Raw genomic sequence first — 6,000 nt, forward strand, 5'->3', positions numbered from 1 at the left:
TGTATTACAGAAGGTGTTAGCAGTCATGGGTCAGAGAAAAAGATGGGATTCAAAAAGAGTCATGAGTCAATTAGACATAAAGATGGTGTTGCAGATGGTGGACTCACATAAGTCTTCTGTTCAATAACAGATATCACAGAAAAGCATGGGAAAGTGCCATTGGGGTGGAAAAGGTTATAGAATGCAGGAAAGACTAGCAAAAGAGGGAAATATAATTTAACACTAAAAATTAGTGAGCTGTCATTTTGATAGGTAGAAGAGAATAAGTCAAGATCAGTGGCTGGATTGATGTGCCCGTTAACACAAGAACACTGTGGCACCAAAGTGAAGTTTTAGTCCTTCGGCTGTGGGAGGGATGAAGGGCAAGGGCTCCATGGAAGCAGAGTAGCAGAGTGCATCACTTGTATCATTTTCTTGTGGTTGGATTTTGGGGTACCTCTAGGCTCTCAGGGCACAAAAGCTCTGAGTTCTTGGCTTGGGGACACACCTCAACTGTGTCTGGACTCTGCATTCCATCAAGACATGAATCCGACTGTCCTTCCACTACAGTTAGGTGGCAAAGCCATTGAAAGGGTACCTGGGTACACACCCCAAAACAAGCCTCAGGGCATCTTATTAGGCAACTTATTTTGGACAAGGTGGTGATGAGCACCCTATGGCACGCTGTGCTCCTTGACAGCCACTGTGTGTGTTTCTAGCAAAAGACAGCAGGAAATTAAAAAAGAAACAGAGATAGCAGCTCAACTTCTGATCTTTAGTTTACCTTCTGTTGCATCCAAGACTCTCAAAGGAAAAATGAAATCTTCAAACTTTAATTCAAAGGCTGTATAGTATTCTCAAAGGCATTCAGTAAAGAGGATAATGTCAATACCAACAACATTTAGAAACACTCTGAGTAGAAATTTGTATATACTTCTGAAATAAGTGCATTACCTCAAAAGAAGTGTTTCCCCTGCCAATTTCTAAATGAAACATGCCCTAAGATTGTGAGTTTTAGACCCTTCTGAAATGGGGTGACATTTCTGTACATGTGTCTGTAAAATCATATCATTCCATTTATGGAAATGACAGCAGAGTCTGCTTTGTTTGCAAACTCTCTTAGGTATTATCTGCCAAACCTCAATTAAACATACTTTGGTCTCATATAGAAAGTATGCATATGCAACAACTAAGCAGAAGACTTAATTAACTGAAATATGCCAGCTCCATACCAAGGGATCTATGAATATTCACTGGCTCAGTTACAAAACAGGTAATCAACTATTCCCTTTATGAATTATGTCAATAGTGCCATCAGTTGCTGTGTATTTTCTCAGAAAGCAAATTTTAAAGAACATTCCAAGTGCATAGTTCAGGCTTTTTGAGAAGTATACACACACCTACATACATATATATGTATTTAGAATTGTAAATATACATACCAAAAATTATTCTGGGGCTTCCTAACACTATTACACATTTAAAAATGTGAGACCACATGTGCTTCTAGAACCATCACTGTCATACTGTACATGGGGTTATGCACCTAGGAATTTGACTTGGCAGATCACACTGATTCTTGTTCATACACTCAGGAGTCAAAGCCATGAGTACACAGCACCACATTTTTTGCAAGCCCATGGGACACTTATGCAACTAGACTCAAGGAATGCAGAGTCAGTGTTTGTGAGAAAAGATTCTGCTTCAGGCTTAAAAGGGAGTAGGAAAGTAGAGCACAGCAGAGGAAAAAGTAGTTCTAATGCAAAAGTGAAGAACTATCGAAAGTTAAAAAGAAACCAATCTAAAATTTTGCTTTGCTTGTTCTCACTCTGTATGGATAGAATTCATGCCTTTTTTCACCTTTCATTTCATGGAGTTAAGATCTACAAACAGCTGTTTTACCCTATAGCTCTGCTGAAACTTGTCATCATTTACTCCTGTATACCACTACTTAAGGCTGTTGTGCTGCACATGAAAATCACCACAACAGATGACAGAGAATGAGTCCCTACATCTCCCTAGAACTAATCCATATTTCTTTGGCATTTTCCCATGATAACATTTAGCTTCTTCCTACTCAAAGCCCTAGTGATTAGGAATTAAATTGCTTGTAAGGAGATGCCTTGCCTCACTGAACTGTTCTTATAGACAATTACTGAAAGGCCTCCAAAAATTCCCAGTAGTGGCCAGTGTATTTCTCTTCTGTGGGTATTTGTGAAACAGCTTCAGGACTGTGAGAAAAGAGAACATAGAGGAAAGTAGAAGCTGTGCCAAAACCAGAAGAAGTTACACCCAAAGGGCTGGTGGCTCATGGGCAAAAACAAGCAGGCAAAACCAAATCCCTGTCTGTATGTCAGTACAACTCGCATTGCATTGTTAGCTCTCACATAGATATATAAATGTTTCTTGCTCTTCTACAGATTAAAGTCACTTGTCTCCATAATTTCTCAACAGGTACATGATCAAATTGTGAAGGCTCATTTTTATATTCACCATTATACAGAAAATGCAGCGTTATTAGCATCTGGTTTTTAAGGTCTTCATTGGGGACTGCAGAGAAATGTCAGTGGGTCTCCCTAAACTGCAAAAATAACAGTTCTCAGGAAGGATGATAAGTCAGGGTAAATAGTATGCTCCTAAGAAAATAATATAAATATTGTATGATTTTTGGGATTCTTTCCAAATTTGTTTGAAGATTAGTTTTCCTAGTATTTCCTTATTGGCAGGAATCATTGTGTTTACAAATCCTTTTCTTGCATTGTGGCAATCAGGCTTTGTTAAATCAGTCATGATTTCCCAGGTCTTAAGGGGCAGTGAAAAAATAGCATGCAATTTTGCAACTAAAAACATTATGGCATTGTCAAGGTTGGAAAAGACCTTAAATTCATTGAGTCCAACCATTAATCTACAGGAGCGGAAATAATGCCCCAGAAGAAATTTTTAATTCTGACACCTGTTTAATTTTGAGAAACCGCTGTGTATGGGCTGGAGAGAGAAACTGAAGGGTAAGTGGCATTTCATTTACCACAGAACTCAGAAGAACCTAGCCATTCCCCTGGATCTGCTCCTCCTTCACACTGCCTGACACTAGGCTGTGACTTCACAAGGTCACAGGCAGGTTGAGGTTGGAAAGGACCTCTAGAGGTCATCCAGTCCAACTCCTCTGCTGAAGCAGGGTCACCTAGAGACAGCTGCCAAGGACCACATCCAGACAGCCTTTGAATATCTCTGAGGATAGAAACTTGCCACATGAGTGCTTACCATTGGGCTAATGCCACAACCAACAACTCCGTAATACAGTTGTAATCTTATATGTGGATCAACACTGTTAGGAAATGTGAACCATAAATATTTTATGATAGCAAATGAATGCAGAGAAACAGGAATTGGTTCTATTGCTGCTGCTCAGTAGAGGGGAGTCTAGTGAATACAGGCACTTCTGCTCATTCCCCCAGACTTTGATCTGTCTCCTTTAGGTTTACATAATTTATCCCTTGAAAATCTACAATCTATACCCAACCTTTCACAGTCCCTCAGATTCTTGCATCCAGTCTCATTTTCTCATCTCCTTCATTTTCTCATGTTCTCTTTCCATTTGCTGCTTCCTTGCTCTTAGTATACTCTGACCTTCCTTACGGCCAGACACAAATCAATCACGCTGACATTGCCATGCCCACTTACCACTGGCTTTTGGCTTTCTTTTTGCTTAGTTGTCCATCTCCTTTTCTTTTTGTGTTCATTTTCATCTTTCTGTTTTCCCAGTCTCAGCATGCCCTTGATACCCTGTATGATTCCTGTTCATTTTCTCATACCTGTATTCTCATGTGCGTTTTCCCCATTCAGCTAATTCCTGTCTTGATCAAATTTTGATCAAAAAAACACCTGTCCCAGTCTACAGTAGTTTCTCTTCCTACCTCCTTTTCCTTGAATCCAATAGCTGATTCCTTTTTTCTACTTTGTTCTTAAAAAGATCTCCACCCTGAAGTTAGAACAGATTTTTCTGATATGCAAGCTTTCAAAAGCTTATGACCTTGGCAGCTCATCCTGTACCTTAGTTCTCCATGTCCTAAGTTGTACTGACACAATTCTTCATTAAGCTACATGTTAAACCATATCACTGAAGGCTCTGAAACAGAACTGTTTGTCTGATTGTGTGCTTTGCCCGATATATTCAAAGAGAAATAAAAGTAACATAAAAAATCTCCATATTGCATAAAAATTAAAACTTAAGAGCAACTGAGAATGTTATCCTACAGTACATGATGTTGGATAGCCTTAAATAAAAGACCCCACGTGGTACTTAGTAAGACAAGGCACAATTTATAAAGTCTTCTCTTTTCTGTTCATTCAACAGCCTTGTCTTTGCTGTAAAGCAAATCCGTAGTTTAATGGTACAACCCGTAATGTTAGTAATCTGCTGAAATAACTGAGATTACTGAACCAAGGAATATCTTCAGAGTGCATGGTCTGCTGCCACTCAAGGAGTAGCATGAGACCTGTTCCCTTTACAAATATGTAATTTTTGGAGTACATGCTTGATCTCAAATGATGAGGAACAGATCATATGCATTTTCAGCCTTCCTGTTTGCACTGAGGAAAATATCTTTGAAGTAGAACACGAGCTCTAAGAATTTGTGGTGGGAGGTATTTTGTTTGCCAACCTAACAGAAATGAATTGTGCACAATAATCCCAATGGGGTTTGGTCTAGACAAAAGCTCTTAATATTAAGAGAGAATATACAGAAATAAAAAGAAATTCCAATAGAGGAATATGTAACTACTGTTTCATCATACCAAACAGATCATGTAAGCAATGTTTAAAATGCAATTTTTCCAAAAGAAAAGATCCAACAATGACTGGGTTGTTTGGGGTTTTTTGTTGATTTGTTTTTGGTTTTTTACCAACTCAGAAAAAGCCCTTAAAGACCTGAGATAGTCTACTGAATGGATGAGAATGCAAATTAATGTTTTTCTTACCAGCATCTGTAGATCATGGCAGATGAAAAAACTAACCTGTTCTCAAATGCATAGGAATGGTAAATTTATTTTCAGTTTCTGAAGATCTAAAAACTCAGCAAAACCGATCACTGGATGCAAAGATGTTCTTCTGATGTTCGTGTTTTGATCAAAACTTCTCAAAAATTCTCAGAAGATAAGCACAACCTTAAGAGGAGAACATACTGTCAATTTAATAGAAGGATATACTAACCAGCTAAGGAATATAAAGAAATAGGAATTATCTAATATTAATTTATACAGTGCAAAATTTTTAAGTGCAAAATTTTTAAGCATAAAAAACCCAAACATAAGAAAATCCACACCCCAAAAAATCAGTAAATAATTAACTCCCTTTCCTTCCACCTCAAAATTCCCACACACATGCTGGTATTTTCCAATTCATTGAAAGTAGGTGTTATAATTTAAACAGGAAGAGTAATTTTCACATAGCAATTTTGTACTTTAAAAACTTGTGTAACACTGTATGTACATTTGCAATGAACATCCTACTCATCTTCTGTGTAAGTTATGGAACAGAAGAAGAAGAACTCTACTACATCCACTGTGTGATAGAATCTTGTTTTCTATGTTTTGTCCCAGTTTCTTTGTAAACTAGTATGGTACTTCATACTTGTATTTAAATCAAAGATGGATTATGATGAAATTTGATACACAGTAGTGCAGATACATTGCATACTTCCTCTTTCATGGAGGTTCTGTCATTGGCTCTCCATAATCATGTACGTGTTCAGCCTGGTTCAATTGTTCCTCCTCAATTCTCTTTTATCAAGCCTTCTTCCACAGCTATTCATCTTGATTTCCCACTGAGCTCTCATCTCCTTATTCAAAATAATGTCCATTATTTACCCCTCTAGTTGATATTTATGCATCCTCCACATTATAGAAAAGTATTTCCTTTAGTTTGGGTTTGGGTGTGTGCAGTGGGTGTCTGGTGGTGTATGTATGCACACATGCTTGTCTGACTCACACAGCCTTTTTAGAAATATATATAGGGGTTTGAGA

The 6,000-nt window shown here is 38.0% G+C and overlaps 1 long non-coding RNA gene across 1 annotated transcript in view; it reads right to left on the minus strand.

Moving 5' to 3' along the window:
* LOC127472120 (uncharacterized) overlaps positions 1 to 5,792 on the minus strand; it is a 91,210-nt gene extending 85,418 nt beyond the window's left edge. Inside the window, exons 1-2 of the long non-coding RNA XR_007904879.1 lie at positions 5,675 to 5,792; positions 4,993 to 5,142 (exon numbers count right to left, since the gene is read on the minus strand). This is a non-coding gene — a long non-coding RNA (uncharacterized LOC127472120). The remainder of the gene's footprint in view (positions 1 to 4,992; positions 5,143 to 5,674) is intronic.
* Between the last annotated feature and the right edge of the window lie 208 nt (positions 5,793 to 6,000).

Source organism: Manacus candei, unplaced genomic scaffold (genome assembly GCF_025592945.1).
Source record: "Manacus candei isolate 608988 ecotype Guabito, Panama unplaced genomic scaffold, ASM2559294v1 h1tg000028l, whole genome shotgun sequence".
In the NCBI taxonomy this organism is placed as follows: domain Eukaryota; kingdom Metazoa; phylum Chordata; class Aves; order Passeriformes; family Pipridae; genus Manacus; species Manacus candei.